The sequence below is a fragment of the Octopus bimaculoides genome, chromosome 13 (assembly GCF_046866305.1).
Source record: "Octopus bimaculoides isolate indiv1 chromosome 13, ASM4686630v1, whole genome shotgun sequence".
Taxonomy (NCBI): domain Eukaryota; kingdom Metazoa; phylum Mollusca; class Cephalopoda; order Octopoda; family Octopodidae; genus Octopus; species Octopus bimaculoides.
Window position 1 is genome coordinate 18198994 of NC_142940.1, and position 22358 is coordinate 18221351.

Sequence of the window (22358 nt, forward strand, 5' to 3'; positions counted from 1 at the left end):
CGTGCTATATTTGTCCGAGACGTATATATTGTTACCTATCTCATGTAGATTAGATTCTACTGGTGTTAGTTCAATGATTTCTTTGAGGACTGCTGCGTTGCCTGCATTGCCAGAATTTTAAAACGGTCTTCTGGAGGCACTGTATGTCAAAAGACTCCAAGACATTTATGTAGCTGTCTATATGTACTTCATGGTTCGTAAGCATACAAGAGAGAGGATACCTTTTGCGTGGTTCTGACTCCCTCCCACTGGTACTGAATATCTAGTATGGAGGCCGGGGTGTTTATTTCGGAAGGAGAGGGGACCGCACTTTATAAACCTTCCAAATGATGCAGAAACCTTTCTCAGACAGTTTTGGGATTTCTTTTCCAGTACTAAAGGTTACCATTTCCTTTTGTATGAAAACGGTGGAGCAGGTTCACTGTGATTTTACAGTGTATTATGAAGAATTTTCTATGGTTTCTGTACAGACCATGTGCACGTCATCCAAGACTGTTGGGGTTGTGATGGAGTTTGAGTTTTCAGTTTTGATGCTAATTTTGTCTTCACTCTGACGTTTTCCGCAGCTGTATTATCTTCTATAATATAAATTGGACATGGGCAATCGTTGTATTCTTTCTTGTCTTGAGGTTCACAGCCAAATGGCTGCGTGGATTCGCGTGAAAAATGGCACACATGTGGAGACAGGTACATAGATTGGAATGCGATTTGTACTTTTTTCCTAGCCCACCATAGTTACCAAGAAAATCGATTAAAACTTTTTCTAATGGCATTCCCCCGCCATTGAAACAACCAGTTGCTCACACAGCCGGCATATACCATTTCGCTAGCATCGAGGGGAGTACAGGATGACAGTCAATAGAAAACTGTCAATGAACATCCCCATAGCACAAAAGATTCTTTGAAAGCTGCCATAATTAGAGTCAGGTCCGATATGAACAAGGACCACTTAACCCGAGCTTGTAAACGATTTCGACACCGCGTGGAGGCAGTAATTAATGCTTATGGTGGTTTTATTGTATGAAATTATTAAATTGATAATTTAGCTTTATATTTGTTACTTTTATAACTATACAGTTTTTTTAAAACCATAAATCTGTCCTCAAATACCGTCCGCAGTGTGCGTGCGTGTGAGGGAGAGATTATTTACGGAAGCTTCTCGAACTGTGAGTTTCTCGTGAAATACAGTTATAATATTTTTAGATATATATATAATGAACTTGTGTACAATGCTCAGGTGTACTACAAGTGCTCGTATGATTCAAGCGTCAGTGAATAATAAAACACACGCACATTGCACATACACAGCCAGACGGCAAGTCTGTAGGTTTGGACAATCCTACATTCTATTAACATTTCATTTATTTAGCAAATTAGAAAGCTAATTGCGGAACTATTTACTTAGTTGAGACCCCTTTCGGTCGAAATTCATGGTACACTCATATTAAGTGGTATTTTCTCTCTCAAGTGTAAACATATACGTATTGTGTCATAGTGATAAGGCCATTAGTTGATAATGTAAAAAAAAGTTCATTAACAGTTAACTATAAGATGGTGATATGGCCGAATCGTTAGCATGCCGGACACCAATGCCAAGCGGCATTTCGTCCATCTTTACGTTATGGGTTCAAATACCGCCAAGATCGACTTTGTCTTTCATCGTTTCGGGTTCGATAATGTAAGAACCATTGGTCACTGGGGTCGATGTAATCGATTTAACAACTCCCCCTAAATTGCTGGCCTCGTACCAAAATTTGAAACCAATATTTACTGGCCATAAGTTGGCGAGCTAGCACAATCGTTAGCACGCCGGGCAAAATGCTTAGCAGCATTTAGTTCGCCTATGTTCTGAGTTCTAATTCCACTGAAGTTGACTTGGCCTTTCACCCTGTCGGATCGATGAAATAAGTACCAGTTGCGCACTGGAAGCGATGTAATCGACTAGCCCCATTATCCAATATATCAGGCCTTGGGTCTTTAGTAGAAATGAATATTTACTGGGGGGTTTTTCTTGCCAAATAAACACATGCACTATATATTCGTTTTCCACCCGTTTATTATTACGTTTATTATGTCCATTGTCTAGAAATCTTTCGTCACCCACCTGTGACCTCTTTAGCGGATGGACTAACAGAACAGGAAGGGACATGTGGGATGGAAAAGTCACAAGTATGTTACGAAATATTTCGAGACAATAGACATGAGATAAAATAAGAACGATAATAAACGAGTGAAGAACGAATATATAGTACGTGTGTTTATTTGACAAGGAAAAAAAAATGACCGTCCCGAAATATAATATTCACTATTTATCCTGAGTATTTACTCAAGCCCTTTTCTGAGTCAAATCCCATTGTGTACTTGTCATTCACTTTCTCTTTCTCCTGGTCGAGGAATAAAGTACCCATTATTTATTGGATGAAGTTCAACTAACCGAACTATATACTCCGAGCAAACCTGGTACTATTGCTAAGAAATCTTCAGCTGTAATTTGTAGATACATCCCATTTATAGTTGAGTTCCAGTTTCAGTTAAGCTTTTATATTATAATCAAGGAAACAAGCCTTCAACATTTCTCCTTGCAACATACAAATAATATTTTAACGATATATATATATATATATATATATATATATATATAAAGACAATTATAAAAATGCTAGGCTTTATAATTCCTATACAGTGGCCTTTTATAACTACTATGTATCTATATAACCTAGTAAAACAAGTAGGCAAACAAAATGTTTCTCTTTAAAGGCAGCCAACGAATAATCCCCGAGCAGTTTACAAGCCACAAGTACTGCTCATATATTCACGACAATTTAGTTACACCCACGAACTGCATCTTGCCGATAAGAAAGCCTTTACTCACCGACACGACGATTATTCCCCCACCGACAAGCACTCCTATCTCTTCCACTGTGACTACAGTAGGCAAACTATACTATCCCACATTCTCTGGTATGTTTTATACTATATCTCTTATAAACATTTATAAATTTACTACAGTTATTGTTAACCTTCCTTCTCAGAACAGCATAATACTGGAACTCCGTCCCTGTCAAGGTTTTCAATACAAATACGGGATGCAGAATTTCTAACTAATCGCTCTGTTTTGACATCTTTCTCCTCCAAGCGAAATAATATAAATATAAATTGAAGAGCGAGGTAGTGATGAAATTTCACAGTTAAAGAGAAGGAAAACATGCTCAATCTTGTTCCATTTATTTTTTCTTTCATGTCTTTCTCTCTTTATCTCATTCTCCTCTTTATTTGCTTTTATAGATATAAGTTCATAGGCAGACGTTGAGTATTACACGATCACGAATATGTGTGCATAGCATTATGACATTTATCCAACATTTTAATTAATACACAAGCGAATGTATGTTGAGAAAGAGATGACGGAAAGAAAGAGATAATAAAAGAGCTTTCACTGAGTTACTCATTACAATCATAAAATAAATATTGATATTATTCGCTGTAGTCATGGAAATTAGTAAAAGGAAGAGCTTGCTTGCTCGTTAGATGACTTTTTAATTCATGTATGAATTAATCGATATTCATTTATCACAAGTGTTATAAAAGAGTCGATTGCTTGACTCTATTCTAATGCAAGTATTTCAGTGTCGAGTCACATCTGGGAATACTGTCCAATGCTAGTAATAAGGTTTACGTTCAGCATAGGATTTGAGCAAAGTGATTGATTGTCCTGCGTTCAAATCTAGTTGAAGTCAAACTTATTCATCCTTCTGCAGTCGATAAAATAAAATAGCAGACAAATATTGAGGATCGATTTAATCGCCTATAGCTGTGGCGTTGTTGACAGTTTTATAAATCAATTATAAACTATGATTTTGTTAGACCTGTTAATAAGTTGCACGTTCATGTTCTCTTTCCAGAACTAGGTAGAACGGGCGAGTATTATTTGGTGACATATCTTTTGCCTATGCTAAGGTAACAAAAAAAAAAAACTGCATGTTTCGACGATGAGTATTTTAGTTGTTCGATCTGAACTACACGCTTATTAAATTATAATGTTCAACTCAGTTCAGTTCTTCCTGTGCTTTCGTGCACACTGGACAGCAAGTTGATACCACTGGTTTTTGCTGGCTGCAGTTTTCTCTGTATCCAGACAAGTAGTATTGGCTTCTCTGATATCAGTTATGAATAATATAATAATGAAATTGTTGTATGCAGTGTTCGGGTGCTCTATAACATAAAAAAAGGCATTAAGTGTATTGTTGGCAAATTTCAGGAAGCATGGAAGTTTTGAAGGATGTAGTGTCTCGACAGTTAACAACTGATGCGGGTAGCTTATTCTATGCTTCAGCAATTTTGAGCGTGAAAAAAATGTTTCAAAAAGTCATGGGTGCTGTGTTGTTTTTTGATTTGTAAAGCGTGTCCACGAGTGTTTGGCGAATAGAATTCAAAAAAGTGCCTAAAGAAATGTTGGAAAGATGGTGGATAATCTTGTGGGTGTCTACCAAGTCAGTTGTGTGACTTGCACCACCAAGTTTTCGGTTTTCCTCCCTTTGCTTTCCCTTCAGGTGGTGTCCATTTGAAAGCTATTTTAGAATGGCGGTTGTTCAGGTAGCCGGAGTATGTGACCTTTTAATTTTAATCTATGTTCTGTGATGATTTCGCTAAGTAGTCCTGTGTCGTCTCTCTTTAGAATGTCTTCAATGGTTACATGGTCTTGTCCAGGCGCGGTCCCATGAATTTTTCAAAGAAAGGGCACACGGTCAGAAGGGAATATAATTCCAGGAGAAAAGGGCGTAATAACATTATTTAGAAGGGCGCACTTTTCTTGAGGGGGGAATGTGACCCTCATGCCCCACACCCACCCTTGGGTCCACCCCTGTTGTCAGTTCCTTCTCAGAATTCTTCTGAAGCATCTTTGGTGGAACACATCTCGCTTTCTGTCGATTTCCACAGTATTTTTCCCTGCTGCACTGGCATCGAGAACTGTTGCTAGAATTATGTTATTATAGAATGTAGGCCGACAGTGTTGGAGAACCAGATAGCGTACATTCTCTCAAATACGGCTCAGCTTTGCCAATTCCATGATTTGTTTCTTTATTGCCCACAAGGGGCTAACGAAGAGGGGACAATACAAAGACATGTGGGGACAGAACGAACGAAAAAAAAATTTTTTAAACGTATGGTACAAGATGAATGATAAATGAAAATGAAGCTACTTACCTCACCACCAAATAGCATCACTTACTTCCTTTGTCCTTTAAATTCCGACCTTGCATTATATCCAGTCCATATTCTTTTTTGAGTTCCTCATTTTCTATATTATCTGGTAATCCTTTCATGTCGTAATCCACTTTCCAACACTCGTACCCTCCTTTGTATCTTACAATTTCATTTTCCTGTTCTTCTGTTATTAAAACACATGTATGACCCCCCCCCCCCAATAAACGGTGTGTTCCTCCATTTCACAATTTTGTTTACCAGTTCCTTTTCCACATCCTCAAACAACACACGCAAAACAACTCTCAGTGGGAGAGGGGAAGTTTGTGGGTTCCTGTGTGTCAATGCTTTTCTTTTTTGTTTTTGTGTCGCGTGGGGGGGGGGGGATATGTTCGGTGTCTGTAAGGAGAGGGTGGGGAAAAAGCGGGTGTGGGTGGGCGTTGGGTAGTTATGGGGTGGGGTTCTGTGTGTATTGGACTCAACCTTTTTCTCTTTCTCTTTTTTCTTTTCCCTGTGGTCTCCTATTCTTTTTCTGTCTCTTCTTCTTCCACCTCTACTGGTAACATTGTTTCGTCCTTTCCTACTTCTTCTTCCTGTGGTTGTTCAGTCTCTCTGGTCGGTGGAGTGCAGTTAGCTCTAATGTGGTCCTTCAGACTACATTTAAAGTAACGAGGGATTCTGCCCTCCACCCTGACCCTCATTATTGCGTTGTTCATCGTTATAGTTTCTGTTATGTTCTCTATAGTCCCGGTCGACCCTGACCCTTCCAGTGTAAACTTTTCGTTTTTGTGGCCTGGAGAACAGCTATCTTATCCTCGTTACCAAATAGGACAGCGGCTGCTATCCAGGCTACATCCATTTCCGGTGGAGTCCCTTCTACCCTAACCCTAGACGCTCTCCATCCAAAGTAAGTGAGTACAAGTACCGCTTCCTCGTTCCTTACTGTGGTTGCTGAATATTTCGGTACTACTAAAGCAGCGCGGACCCGAACGCGCAGTCGCGCGTCCGCGCTAGCTAGTCTTGAGTGGTCGATCCTAACCCTAACCCTAACCCTGTCCCTAACCCTAACCCTAACCCTATCCCGCGTGTGCAAATGAATACGTGTTTAGGGTTAGGGTTAGGAATAGGGTTAGGGTTAGGATCGACCACTCACGACTAGCTAGCGCGGACGCGCGACTGCGCGTTCGAGTCCGCGCTGCTTTAGTAGTACCAATATTTCTTTGCCTTTGTTTCATCCTTGAACCGAACCTCCACCTCTCCATACTTCACCTCTCTAGCAAGATACCCCTATCTCTTGCCAGATTGGCCTCAGTGCCTTCTCTATTTGTCCTGTAGTCTATTTTTCCCTCCGTCACCGAATGTGTTTCATACATTATTGAGAAAGCACAAATTACTGCAAAGCAACGCACAACGTTCAAAAAAGCGTTCAAACGAACACACAAATTTTCAAAACTTCAGCACAAAATCAAAAACGTCCTCACCTCATTAAAATACCACTGAAAATAACCTTTAGAAACCACGATGTTGAAATTATTATTGCTGCCAATTCCACGATTGCCGTCAGTCTCAATATCGCTTTAAACATCAGTATTATTGTTGCCTTTTAACATAATCCTCGTGCAGATTCAGCGCCGCAATTCAGCGTGTGATAAAACTGTCCTTTAAATTACTAGTAAATTACATTCGATTCGCTTTCGTGCAGTGCCTGCCTATGTAACTCCACTCACAAAACTTGAGTCAGCCCGAGTCTATAATAAAAGTTACTTGCCCACGATGTCTCAGTGGGGTCGAACCCGGGACTTCATAATTTCAAAGCAAACATGCTAACTACTCGGGTCGGGTATACTTGTGCTTATCTTTCAACTTCTACATCTTTCAGTCATTGGACTGCGGCCATGCTAAGGCACCGCTTTAAAGTGTTTAGTCGAACAAATCGACCCCTGTAATTATTTTTTATCGGTTTGTTTTGCCGAGCCTCTAAATTTGGGGGTTGTAAACACATCAACACAAGCTATCAAGCGACGGGGGAGGGCGGACACAAAGACAGATACACTCATATGTGTGTCTGTGTGTAAGTGTATAATAATAATCCTGGATTTGTAGTTTTTCATGGATACCGAAAGAATGTAAAAGAAAATAAAGTTGACCTCGGAGGAATTTAAATTGTGAGCACAAATAGTTGTAGTATTGTGAGGATGAGACATTAACGCTTTAACGACTACCAATTCACCGTCTATTTCGCGTTATGAATAAAACGATTAATGTTACCGTTACACACTTTATTTCATTCAATTTGCCATAAAGGCAGTACACAGAGTAGTAGCTACTGGCTGGACAAGCACATTAATGAGATGAGATGGATGATGAGTAAGATGGTATTAATGGAAGAAGACAGGAGCCGCCCGCCGAACTAAATCATCGTTGTTTTATTAATTTATACATAAATTTACAATTTGAGGCAAAAAACCTCTTACTTTACAATTTCAATTTATCATGTCTTTGAAATGAGGCCCGTTACATACTTGACATCATATAAGGTACAGAGTTAATTTAAACCTGTGATCTCATGCTTGCTAAGCAAGCCCTTCTTAACTTCTTAACCATTTGATCACTCTAACCTCACACAAACACTGACCAGCTAGGCTGGTAGCAGAAACCAAACATTAACCGTTATCTCTTGCTTGTTTTAGTCGTCAGACTGCGGCCATGCTTAATCGAATGAATCAACGCTAGTACATTTTTTAAAGCCTAGTAATTATTTTATCGGTTCTTTTGCCGAACAGCTCTGCTATAGGTTGTCAAACACACACACGACAAACTTCTTTTAGTTTCCGTCGACCAAATCCACTCTCAAGGCTTTGGTCGGCCCGAGGCTATAATAGAAGACACTTGCCCGAGGTGCTACGCTGTGAGACTGAACCCCCAACCATGTGGTTGGAAGCAACCTTCTTACCACAGTCACGCTCACGATTTTTATTATTATTTTTTTTACTATTTAGTCACAGCCTTTACTACTTAAATACAAGACTTACCGATTTGCTTTCTAAACTTCTACGGACTTTACAGAATAAGTATCCATAGATACTTAATTTGTAGTCATGAAGAACTCGTGGGAGTTTCTGAATGACACGCCTAACGAAAAACTTACCTTCAATTTCTTTTTTAGTGCGGTCCACCTGACGATGAACCATGTCTCGTGAGGCCCGATTCTCGAAAAAGGTTGCCCATGCATGTTATAGAGGATGATTTAATGACCTACTTTATCTCAGTGCTTCTAATATCTTTGCTCATAAAAGAAACCGTCGTATATTACTCTTTCGTTACAAAGAAAGAAGAAAGTCTCAATGCGGGCGTATTATTTGCTAGAAATAAGTCAAATCTCCATCAGATCATACACTGATGTCTTTAAAAAGGAAGGGCGCCAAGGATAAAGTAGCGCTCGATACATTGAATATATATATATATATATATATATATATATATATATATATATATATATATATATATATATATATATATATATATATACATACATACATACATACATACATACATACATACATACATACATACATACATACATACATACATACATACATATATATATATATATATATATATATATATATATATATATATATATATATATATATATATATATATATATATATATATATATATATTATCATCTCGGTTGAAAAAACTTCAATAATGAAAATATGTTAATAGTTACCAGGGTAGCAAAAATCACAAAAACTGGGATATCATACCCGGTTAATAGGTAGAAATACCAAGTTAAAGTGATGTATTTTGAATAGATCATAAGCGGAATAATTATAATATAACTATTCGATTAAAGTTATTCTGGTTCTAAACAACATTCACAATCAGTGGGGGTGGGAGTCTAGGAATTTTGGGATCGGGTGATGTCCAAAAGTTTCGTAAAAGTACTATATAAGGTGACAATCGCAATTCGTAACAAATGGACACATTTTTATGTATTCTAACTTTGTTGTAGCAGATCATATGCATATGAAACAGTAATACTGTGAAACTGCTGGAAATAAAATAAATGTTATTATATTTGCAACGGCTCGCGGCTAGAAAGGGTGTTGCAGGGGTAACCTAGGGCAACACCCGTGCATCCGTCACTGACAATTCATATTTTCATCAAATAATTTCTGTCTATCAAGCATTTATAGTCTACTAGCAGAAATACCCGGCGTTGCCCGGGTTAAAGAGAATAATGAAATCTAAAAACGCCGTCTAGACTACGCATCATCTTTATATATAGAGATGTATATACACACACGCACCCAAACACACGTATATATATGTATATCAATATAAATATATGAAAGTCAATGAAGTTTCGTAAAAGAAGGTGATCATGTACATACTTTCTTGCTGTTGTGATTATAACACCTCATTGTAAACTATGTTCCTTGTTTTCCCTTGTGGAGCATATACAAATAGGTTTTTTTGTTGTTGCCCACTCTTGAGCAGCCAACATACAGTTGTCCATGTGAGAAGCAGGGCTCTTCCAAGAGAAGACCAGCTACAGACAGTGTTTGACAGTGATATTTGTTTATGGACATGGCAAAAGTCACACGAAGGGGGAATTGTAGTCTTCTGAATGTAAAAGGAATGTCTGCTCCTGATGGAGTAAGAGGAATTCTTGGAATAAAGACGTCATCCCCTTTTGCACATCCAGAAAGAATGGTAGCCTCGATAACGTGTGACATCATTTTCTAAATAATGCTCATCTGTTATGTTCGGGTTAAAATTTCATCAACATCAAAAATATATGAATTTTCATGGGAGTTATGGCCGTTATGCAAAGAATATAATTTCCAAATTTCATAAAGATCCATTCAGTACTTTTGACGTAGTTTTTGATAAGAAAACAAATGACTAATGTGTGTGTTTGTGTGCATGTGTATGTGTGTGTGATGGGTGTATATATGTATAGATATCTGTATGCATGTATATATGTATATATGTGTACATATTACATGTACATCTATATATGTATATATACATCTACACATGTATACATATACATGTATGTATAGATCTATATATATATACATATACGTGTACATCTATATGTATACATATACATCTCTCTCTCTCTCTCTCTTTCTCTCTCTCTTTCTCTCTTTCTCTCTCTCTCTCTCTGAAAGTATCTGTCATTACAGTATCGAAATGGTGTACATATACATGTATATGTATACATATACATGTATATGTATACATATACATCTCTATACATATACATGTATATGTATACATATACATGTATATGTATACATATACATCTCTCTCTCTCTCTCTCTTTCTGTCTCTCTCTTTCTCTCTTTCTCTCTCTGTGAAAGTATCTGTCACTACAGTATCGAAATGTGATTGTTTCAGTTAGTGGAATAGTTTCATTTTTAAAGTGAAAGTATTTGACATGAGTGTTTTTGTTTCACTTTTGACACGTAATACTTAAATAATGGAGGAGATATTATGTTGCCGTGTGCTCGAACTCTGCAAGAAGTTAATAATTTTTTTTGACTAAAACACAACTGGAACCCTAAGTAAGGCATGTGTAAAATTTGAATGAAATTGGTTGCGTAGTTCTCGAGTTTTAGGGATTCACACAGACAGACAGACAGACAGACAGACAGACAGACAGACAGACACACATTCTCATTTTTATATATATAGATTCAGTTTGGTTTGACTCTGAATACTCGCCTTATGGTGCTAACCTTTCTTCTAGTTATATAAGTGTACTTTGGAGAATGTCAGCTGGAAAATTTATTGAGTGTGACCTTATATATTTAGCATACAATATATGCAAATACCTAGAAGAGTGTCTATCATTTTAAGTCGCTGTATGTACGGATACCTGAATTTATATAATGTGTATGTATATCTACGTATATGTACATACTATGTGTGTGTGCGTCATGTCTATATATGTAGATAGGATCTATTCTATCTGATGGAACAGATCCTATATATATATATAGTGTATGTGCGTGCGTGTATCTATGTACCTTTTGTACGACCATATGTATCTTTGTGCTTATATATATACGTGCAATACACACGTATGTATATGCTTGTATGTCTATGCAGGTACACATATAATCATTATTTATTTTCTCTTTTTAATCAGTGGCCTGAGTTGCTTCTCGAAACTGTTGATACATTTCTTGGAAGGCAATTTGGAACATATTGATTCGCCTTAAGGATCTTTTCTGTTGCTGCCACGACTTTCTTTCTTTTTTATTTTTAATTTTGTTCCAGTTGGTTTTAAATTTGGCGTACTGATGTAGTTTTGTATGCTTATTATGAAAATGAAATTCATTTCTGCCATAAATTAATTTTAAAAAAGTTAGCTTTTAAATTTTGCAAATTTTGGCCCATCAAAATCCAGCGACATTGGTGCCTGTTTCTATAGTAACAAGCCAAGCTGTCTTCGCCTTAAAACTATGACCACGTATTTTCTTTACTTGTCTATTTTCTTTGCCTCGTGCTTTTTTTTCTGAACTTTCGTTTTCGAATTTACGCTACAGAAAATGTATTGTTTATATGAACTAATGTAGTTTTTTTCTATTTTAGTAATTTTTCACAAGAAAATTTTCACCGCCGATTTTCTCTTTTTAAATTTTCACGCCAATTCGACCATTTCAGCCCTAACCGTAGCTCTACAACTTAACTCCAAACATATACCCTAACTTTAAACTCTAAGTCCAACTCTGAACCCAACCTTAAACCCCAACCCTAAACCTAAACCCTAACGTACAGTTTGTTTTATAATATTTTTTTTATTGCCTACAGGGAGCTAAACACAGAGGTGGGCAAACAAGGACAGACAATGAGATTAAGTCAATTACATCGATCCAGTGCGTAACTGGTACCTATTTAATCAACCCCGAAAGAATGAAAGGCAAAGTCGACCTCGGCGGAATTTGAACTCAGAACATAACGGCAGATGAAATTACACAAGAAAAGTTTCGGTAAGGATGTTTTCATCTTAAAATTATTTACATGTATCTTCGACTGTTTCACATTTCTTTCTTCATTAAAACTTCGCATGGTTCCGGATTCATTCCCACTGCGTGGCACCTTGGGCAAGTGTCTTCTACTATAGCCTCGGGCCGACCAAAGCCTTGTGAGTGGATTTGGTAGACGGAAACTGAAAGAAGCCCGTCGTATATATATATATATATATGGTGGTTGTCTACTCCTTAAACAGAGTTTGACCACCTCCTGCACCTACACCTTAGCCCTTTCATGGCGTCTGATGTGGCTTTTTAAACCAGACAGTGTTTTGAAAAAACACCCACACAGATTGCACCTCTGATTTGCACTACCAATACCTGCAAGTAAGTTCTGCTCATTGTGGATCCTAACATGTCTTTTAAGACCCCCATTGGATTTGCAAACCCTCTGGCACACACCACATTCAAACGTGTGCACAGACATATAATATATGTATGTGTGTGTATATGTTTGTGTGTCTGTGTTTGTCCCCCCAACATCGCTTGACAACCGATGCTGGTGTGTTTACGTCCCCGTAACTTAGCGGTTTGGCAAAAGAGACCGATAGAATAAGTACTAGGCTTCCAAAGAATAAGTCCTGGGGTCAATTTACTCGACTGAAGGGGGGGGCTCCAGCATGGCTGCAGTCAAATGACTGAAACAAGTAAAAGAGTAAAAGAGTATTGCTTTATTATTTTAGCATTTCTAGTTATTGAACTGCAATCATGATGGAGCATGGGCTTTTAATATTTTAAGGTAGTGGTCCCCAAACTTTTTCCATCACAGACTGGTTCGATGCAAGACAATTTTTCCATGGATCTGATATCAAATTCTTAATGCAATAAAGTGCATAGCATATAATTTAATTAATTACACATACCAAATGACCCACTACCAAATGATTGACAAATGCAGTACTGGTTGACCCTTGGTTTAAAGGATTCAATCAACCCCAGTACAACAATTATTTCAATCTGGTTGTCATCTATCACTCTATTTGTGAAACTACAAATTTATGAGTCATGACGCAATACAACACAAATATGAACTGAAGCATGCATAAGGGATGATGGTCAGTTTGTTGCTATACTAAAAGGAATACATGGTTGCAGCACAATCTACTGAACCCCGCTCACCATCACCACCACCACCACCACCACCACCACATCATCATCATAATCATTTTTACATCTATTTTTCCATGCATGCGCATGTTAGATGAGTCTTTTTCAACACAATATCTTACCATTCATGAGCCTCTTTTATAATTTTCTTTGTGAAGTTCAATATCCTGAGAGCATTTTTACCACTTCTGTCTGTCTCCCTAGATTTTTCCTCTTCCTCATTTTCCTTCCACTTGGAGTAGTTCTTCTGCTTCCTACACATTTTTCTCATTCAGTGGCCTTCAACAATAATATTTTCAAACTTCTTTCTTTTTATTATTAATGAGAATGAATTGGCTGCTTTCATTTTCCTCACATTTTTCCCAAACGACATCTTGATTTCCTGACATACTGTTTTGTGATACAGGATATTTTACTCTTCTGAACCTCTCTTGCAGAGAACTGACAAAACCCCTTGCTTTGTGCTTCTCTTCAAGCTATATACACTTGTCTCCAGGTATCTCTCCTGCTGAAACAACCAAGATGAGAAGATAAGGACATTAATCTGTATATGTGTGGATATATGTGTCTATTTATGTGTGTGTGTGTGTATATATATATATATATATATATATATATACAAATGTGTGTGTGTGTATAAAATTGTAATGACCTTGAGTAACATAAGACAAAAGCGATTGTCTTTATTATTGTGGTTGTGTTAAGTCTCTGTAGACTAAAACTAAACCAGTTTTGATTCCTGTTTGGGAACATTCCATTTATAACAATAATGTTATTTGGAAAGGCTTCCTATTTCTAATCTGCTACAAATTTGAAGCTTCAAGTCTCTTAAAAAAGGATTTTTTTTTTTAGTTTAAAAAAAACAAATGGTGTCGCTTTGCAATGGAAAGTCATGTTTTCTTTGTATCCCAACCAACAACAATAAACTTACATAGAATAAAGACGGCTCTTGTTTACACAAGATAATCTTGTTATTAGCAGTTCCAAAGAAACCCCTACATAGTAATTTTTATCTGTTAGACATAGCAGTCAAAGTTTCTTCAAATCATTACATGCCACTTAAAAAAAAAAAAAAAAAAAAGAGAGGAAAAAGATGACAGATACATTTAATAATGATGTCTGAATAAAAAGACAAGAAAATGCTGCATAGAATGGTTTCGATAATGCACACCTATCATCAAAACCATTCAATGCATGAGCTAAGGCTAAACTACAAGAATATCTAGAGTAAAGAATGGGGCTAAACTACAAGAATAATTACAGTAAGGAACTTATGTAACATATGGGCCCCAACCCCTAGCAAGCGGGGCCTCATATCTGGGGGGGGGGGGGGGGGGGGGCTGGTGCGCATTGATGCCGTCGAAAGGTAGGCCCCGAAACAGCGCGCATTCTCTCCTGATGACCCCATACACTTGCTGGCTTCCAGTATGCGGAGTTCTCGACTGGTTGTTTATGGAAGACCAGCAGTCGCCCATGCATACCAGCCTCTCCTCCTCATATCACTGATATTATCGAAGGGAAAGGCAAAGGCTGATACAGCTTGGTACCAGTGATTTTGCAACTCATTTCTACAGTTAAGTGAACTGGAGCAACGTGAAAGTCTTGCTCAAGAACACCACACAGCCTGGTCCCGGGAATCAAACTCACTACCTCATGATCGTGAGTTTGACGCTCTAACCACTGAGTCACGCATATGTACTTAGTCTTGTTCTTAATAAATTATGATGGTTTTGATCATGATTATTTTTTACCTGATGGGTTTCTTGGCCTAGGAGAGCTTCAGCGTCAGTGCAGTCAGAAACTATGTATGCTCCCTTAGTTATATTGTTTATATGAAGGGGTGCTGAAAAGTTCCTGGTTTTAAGGGTATCACGAAAGGCCTGGTTAGAGGTCCAACTTTCCGTGTTCTTTTACAGGGTTTAGAAAAACTGAAGGGCTGCTGCAATAATTGTGTGAATCTGAGAAGGGAATATGTTGAATAAAATCATAATTAACTGATCCTCCTGTATATTCTTTTACTCAAAGCCAGGGACTTTTCAGCACTCCCTTGTTTATTAGTTGATATCTGGAGACCAGATATGGCAATAAATACACTAGGATAATTAGAAAGACTGAAGAAGCAGGCATGGTTCTAAGTGAACTGAAGCAGAACACATCCAATTAAGTTAAAATATTACTTGTTCACTAAATATGTCTTAATCTTTGATTCACAAGCCTAAAATTACTTTTGAGCAAGTATATATACATACACATCATCATCATCATCATCGTTTAACGTCCGCTTTCCATGCTAGCATGGATTGGACGATTTGACTGAGGACTGGTGAACCGGATGGCTGCACCAGGCTCCAATCTGATCTGGTAGAGTTTCTACAGCTGGATGCCCTTCCTAACGCCAATCACTCCGAGGGTGTAGTAGGTGCTTTTATGTGCCACCGGCACGAGGGCCAGTCAGGCGGTACTAGCAACAGCCACACTCAAAATGGTGTTTTTTACGTGCCACCTGCATGGGAGACAGTCCAGCGGCACTGGCAACGACCTCGCTCGAATGTTTTCCAATGTGCCACTGGCACAAGTGCCAGTAAGGCCACACTGGTAACGATTACGCTCAAATGGTGCTATTTACGTGCCACTGGCACGGAAGCCAGACAGCTACTCTGGCAATGAACACGCTCAGATGTTGCTGTTAGTGCTCCACTGGCACAGGTGCCAGTCATCGAATATGGTTCAATTACGATTTCGATTTCACTTGCCCGAACAGGTCTTCACAAGCATATATATGTATATATATATATATATGTATGTATATATATATATATACATATACATATGCAAATCCAATGGGGGTCTTAAAAGACATGTTAGGATCCACAATGAGCAGAACTTACCTGCAGGTGTTGGTAGTGCAAATCAGAGGTGCAATCTGTGTGGGTGTTTTTTCAAAACACTGTCTGGTTTAAAAAGCCACATCAGACGCCATGAAAGGGCTAAGGTGTAGGTGCAGGAGGTGGTCAAACTCTGTGTAAGGAGTAGACAACCACCATACATATATATATATTGTCATCATCATTTTAGCATCCACTTTTTCATACTTGCATGGATTGGAAGGAGTTTGAGGTAGATTTTCTATGACTGAATGCCCTTCCTGTTGCTAACTCTTACATGTTTCTCAGCAAAGTAATATTTTCCCATATTTTCATAGAAGGCTGGAAATAAACAATCTTGCTTTTATGATGACATCCAATTATAACCATTGTGTGATGTCAAGACAAGTACACACACACACATATATACATATACTTGTGTATGATGATTGATGATTGCCTCATCTTGTCAAATGACAGCTGTCTCACATTCAGCCTCATCTGATTTACTTTCATCCTTGCATGCCTGTGGATATGATTTTCAGGCCAGCTGGGACATCTGTTTATCATTGAATTTGAATGACAAAAGCTTGTACTACACTTTTGCCAGTCTCTCATAGTAAGTTCCAGTGACAAGCGATGCAAGACGACTGTCACTATTTCCATTTTAACTGGATATGACATTAAACTGGAGAAAGATATTCTGACAAATGAACCTTTTTTGATTGAATACTGACTGGTGATGAGACATGGGTTCTCTATAAAAATGTCAAGCACCGAAGACAGTGGGTAGGGAAAGGAGAAACACTGGTACCCCAGGCTAAAGAAGGCTTTCACATATGTAAGGTGTTGTTATCTATTTGGTGGGATATGAAAGGTTCAGTCCACTTTGAACTTTTAAACTTGAATCAAACGATAGCAAAGGAGATCCACTGCAAGCGGCTTGGTTTCAAGACAAAAGGTGTTCTTCCATCAGGATAATGCTCAGCCACATACAGTGAGGATGACATTCCAAAGGCTGGAACAGTTTGAAAGGGAAATAATTCCCCCACCCACCATATTCGCCGGACATTGTCCCATCAGATTATTATTTATTTCGCAATCTTTAAAATCATTTGGATGGAAAAAATATGAATTCTGTAGACGAGGCCAGAACAGTACTGGAGGAGTATTTTTCATCACGGACAAGTGAATTTTGGAAGAGGGGCCTTGCAAGTCTACCAGATAGATGGAAGAGCATTATAGAAAATGGAGGAGAGTATATTTTCGATTAAAAAAGAACTTTGTTTATCTTAATTTTGAAAAATAAAAGATGTATGGAAAAACTGCATTATTTATGGGATGACCCAATATCTTTATATATACTGATGTTTCACTTGGCACATGTATGTAACTGTGTGCATGTATGCACGTGTACATGCCTATCTACTCCTTAGTTTACATCAGTGATTCCCAATGTGGAGTATATGCCCCACCAGTGCAGCCTGCGAAAATTGTAGTGGGACTTGGGATCCAAAATTTTCTTTTTTTTTAGTAGGACATGGAATTGTGGAAATCTTTTTTATCACAGCAAATATAATACATCTATATTCAAACTAATCCCTCTAGCCAAGCATACTGTATGAAGATTGTTTGTTATAATATAGAGTTATTCTAATGCCTTAGTGTGGATATTTCTTTAAGGAAAGTATGTAATTATGAGATATCAATACTCAGTACTTATAGAAAGAAATACCAGTAGATTCAAATAATTTTGATAAAATATTAAAGTTGTTTTTTACCAACCACTGATAGGGCATACATTTTTCTGGAAAGTTATAGTGGGGTCAAGGGAAAAATAGGTTGGGAAACGCTGGTCTATATCATTGACCCTGTGTCACTTTGCTCAGTGTTGTCAACTTAAATTCACAATTTTATGCTAAATTTCAGTAGAAAAAATACCAAAAAAATGCTAAATAAGAAAAAAAAAAAAAAAAAAATGCTAATGACTAATTATATCAAAAAGCTTAATTTTTATTTATATTTTTGAGAAATAATTTCTTGAATTTCACTAATTTGATCACCTTCAGTTGCAGTGCCTAGGTCATGACTTCTGTATACATTCACGGTCCCAATCTTGTTAATTAAGTGTTTTGGAATATTGAAGTTTTTGCAACGTTTGCCATTTCTTTTCAGGCCATATTTTATAGAAAGTATTGATCTAAGCGTAGGAAGATGCATTTTGTTTTTCAATTTTGATTTGATTACACCCATACTACTGAACAACCATTCAACTTCTGCATTTGAATTTGCCAATGTCAATAGATTAATGGCAAAATTTGCAACATCTCTAAAAGGATTTCCTCCAGTAGTATCTTTATATTCCAAGACTTCCAGCCAGAACGCCTCAGTATTAGACATATTTGTCCAAATAGCTTAATGAATGCTATTAAACTGAATTTCAATTGAAGCAATTTTTTCTTCATTTAAATGCATTGCTTCTAAGACAGGTAAAATTGGTTCTTTGAAATGCTGCAAAATATTCTCTTCTGAAAAACATTTGATATTCCTCAGTTTATTAATATTTCCTGGCAAACGGTACTTGAACTCTTTATAAATGCAAAGTAAAAATTGTTGTGCTCTTTTGCGAATATTATTTTCTTCAGTGGCTGTTACAGTCTTCTTAATAATCATTTCTGCTATCTTTCTTTCGAACCTGTAGCCTGAATTTGGTTTAGGATCCAGAAATGTTTCAATAGAAGCATCAGGATCAAAAGGATCAATTCTACATGTTGGCAACACTATCATATTAGCAACAGATTTGATCAAATTTGAAAGATCTTCAAGTAATTTTGTTTTGTCGACAGAGTTTGATTCAAACAGTTTATTCACTTCCTGAACATGTTTTAAAATTGGTTGCAAAAATAAATTGTAAAGTTCATTCTTAGAATCACAAAACATTTCATGTAACCTTTGTGCTGTAAAGCATTTTTCTTTTGTAGTTGTAGTTTGGAAGTGAGTTTGCAATTCAAACCATTGGCTTAAAATTCTATTTACCGCTGGTTCTATTGACAGCCACCTAGTTGTACAAGAATTCACAATCTTCAAAGGCTCTTTATCATTGATAGCAAGGTAAAGTTGTTTGTAGGCACTTTGTCTTGTTGAAAAATGAGAGAACCATTTATAAGTTTCAGATACTAAAAATTCTAAATTTATGGGCAGGCATTCAGCACAAGTGTGGGATACTGCCAAATGTAAAGAATGACATACACATCTAAATAGAAGTAAACATATATATATATATACATTTATATAGATATATTCAAATATGAAATAGAAGCAGTGCTAGTGTAACGAACATTATTAACCACATATATTTAATGTGATTCGGCATGGTGTATTTGCTGATATGTCATGCATAAAATATGCTAAATTGACAACTCTGGGTTTGAATGTTAGACTTGTGATCACAAGATTGTGGTTTCGTGTCTGTTCATGACTTTCAGGTGTTTTATCACCCGGTACTTTAAGAAAGTATTCGCCAATGTGCTGAATCGCAGCCTATCAGCAAATACACCATGCCGAATCACATTAAATATATGTGGTTAATAATGTTCGTTACACTAGCACTGCTTCTATTTCATATTTGAATATATCTATATAAATGTATATATATATGTGTGTGTATGTATATATATATATATATATATATATATATATATATATATATATATATATATATATAAATATCAGGGACGTGCCACCTGGGTAGTCAGTGCCTACCCTGAATAAAATAGATTGATAGTAACATTTTCCTTTTATGGCAAAATATGTACCTAATTCAATAAAATTTTGAAGCTTACTCTGATTACTCTGCATAAAATGCAAAATGTTTTATTTTTTTGTAGATCAGGTAGGCATAATTTTCCCCTACCTTTCGATCTCAGTATTAAAGCTATGCATAATACTGCTTTAGTACACGTGCTGTGTACATTCCTCTGACAATGTTTTCTTCATGTGCTATAAAGGCAGAAGTAAATCTGTCTCCAAATAAATCTCCCTATGTTTCACTTATTTTTGTGTGTTTTACTACATAAATGTCACCAACTGCCCACCCTGAGTAATTACTGATGGTACATGCCTGATATATATACACACATACACATACACACATGATGGGTTTCTTTCAGTTTCTCCGTAACCAAATCCATTCACAAGGCTTTGGTTGGTGTTAATCCAGAGCTATAGTAGAAGACACTTGCTCAAGGTCCTGCAAACTAGGACTGAACCCAAGGCCACAAGATTGGAAAGCAATCTCCTCAATCACACAGTCACACTTGTGTTTATAACAAAATACAAAAATTACTATGGATGTTTATCCACTACCATAATACATGCAGTAACAGAAATGAATATTGGGAAATAAGAATATACCAAGGTTTAAGAAGCCGAATTTGCGAAGATGGGACTAGACACTGTTAGTTACCCATCTCCATGGTCTGAAAATTAGAGAAATGCCCATATCCCTGTGTACTTCCCACTAAATCCCCATTTATAAGGATAAAAATCATTCCAAAGTCATACAGATTTACTGGGCCAGTTTCCTGGTTCCTCTGATACATATATTACCCTCTGGACAAGATGCTGGTTCAAAAGTGGCAGATAAATGGAAAAATAAAATCAATAGAGATATTTTTTTGCAAAGAAACTTAAAAGCTTGGCTTGTGGGAACTTGTAAGTCATGTATCATGAACGTATAATTTTTCTCTCTGCTTTTATGAATCTCAATGATGGAAATCGGGGTAATGATGGGGATTGGGGTGGAGGCGTGTAGCTCAGTGGTTAAAGTGTTGGACTCATGGTCGCAAGATTGTGGTTTCAATTCATGGACTGGGCAACACGTTGTGTCCTTGAGCAAAATGCTTCATTTCACATTATTCTAGTCCACTCAGCTGGTCAAAATGTGACAGACCAGCGTCCTGTCCAGGGGTGATATATGCATCATGGAAACCAGGAAACTCACCCTATAAGTCTGTATGACTTAGGAATGATCCTTATCCTTATATTATAAATAGGGGTTTGGTGGGGAGTACACAGGGGTTTGGGCATTTCCCTAATTTTCAGCCCATAGAGAGAGAGTGGCTTACAGTGTTTAGTCCCATCTTCCCAAACTCAGCTTAGACCTTAGTATATTCTTATTTCCAAATACTCATTGTGAATGCATATGGCTTAGTGGTTAGGGTATTCAGTTCACAATTCTCGGGTCATGAGTTCAATTCCCGGTGATGCATTGTTTCCTTCAGCAAGACACTTTATTTCATGCTGCTCCAGTCCACTCACCTGGCCAAAATGAGAAGTACCTGTATTGCAAAGGGCCAGCCTTGTCACATTCTGAATCTCCCTGAGAACTACATTAAGGGTAAACGTGTCTGTGGAGTGCTCAACCACTTTTATGTTAATTTCATGAGCAGGCTGTTACATTGATCAGGTCTACTGCAACCCTGACGGAGTCCCATTTAATTCACATTTGTTACTGCATGTATTACAGAAGTGGATGAACATTCACAGTAATTTTTTTATTTACAGACACAAGTGTGGCTGAGTGATTGAAGAGATTGCTTTCCAATCATGTGGCCTTGCATTCAGTCCCAATGTGTAATACCTTGGGCTAGTGTCTTCTACTATAGCTCTGGGCCAACACCAACCAAAGCCTTGTGAATGGCTTTGGTTGTGGGGAAACTGAGAGAAACCCATTACCGAATAAGTGTCACATATTTTTACAGATTGGGAGCTCCTCTATGCTGATGACCTTGCCCTAATTGCGGAGTCACTATCAGAACTAGAGGAGAAGTTTCAGGTGTGGAAGCAAGGTCTAGAATTGAAGGGCCTTAGAGTCAACCTAGCTAAAACCAAAATCCTAATAAGTAGGAAGGTAGATAAAACACAAACCCCTTCAGGTAGATGGCCCTGCTCAGTATGTAGAAAAGGAGTAGATGTACCCGGTGCAAGCTATGGACACATAAGAGGTGCAGCAACATCAAAGGCAGGTTAACTAGGAAGTTAGTTTTTGTTTGTGGCAGATGTTCAGGTGCAATAAAAACTGTAAACAAACAGGAAACAACTTCTATCTCATTCCAGGGTGAAAAACTAG

General features: G+C 37.4%; 2 protein-coding genes across 3 annotated transcripts in view; one reads left to right on the top strand and one right to left on the bottom strand.

Annotated features, from left to right (window-relative positions):
- The window catches only part of LOC106879251 (polyphosphatidylinositol phosphatase SYNJ1), a 152289-nt gene extending 146039 nt beyond the window's left edge, over nt 1–6250 (bottom strand). Inside the window, exon 1 of the mRNA XM_089361550.1 lies at nt 5206–6250. The gene's annotated coding sequence lies outside the window, so the exon portion shown is untranslated. The remainder of the gene's footprint in view (nt 1–5205) is intronic.
- The window catches only part of LOC106879253 (very long chain fatty acid elongase 4), an 89543-nt gene that overhangs the window by 3481 nt on the left and 63704 nt on the right, over nt 1–22358 (top strand). The window contains exons 1-2 of one of the 2 annotated variants that reach the window (XM_089361553.1): nt 2831–2961; nt 12037–12215. The gene's annotated coding sequence lies outside the window, so the exon portion shown is untranslated. Of the gene's footprint in view, nt 1–2830; nt 2962–12036; nt 12216–22358 lie in introns of those variants that run through there. The other variant, XM_014928750.3, reaches the window with a different exon arrangement.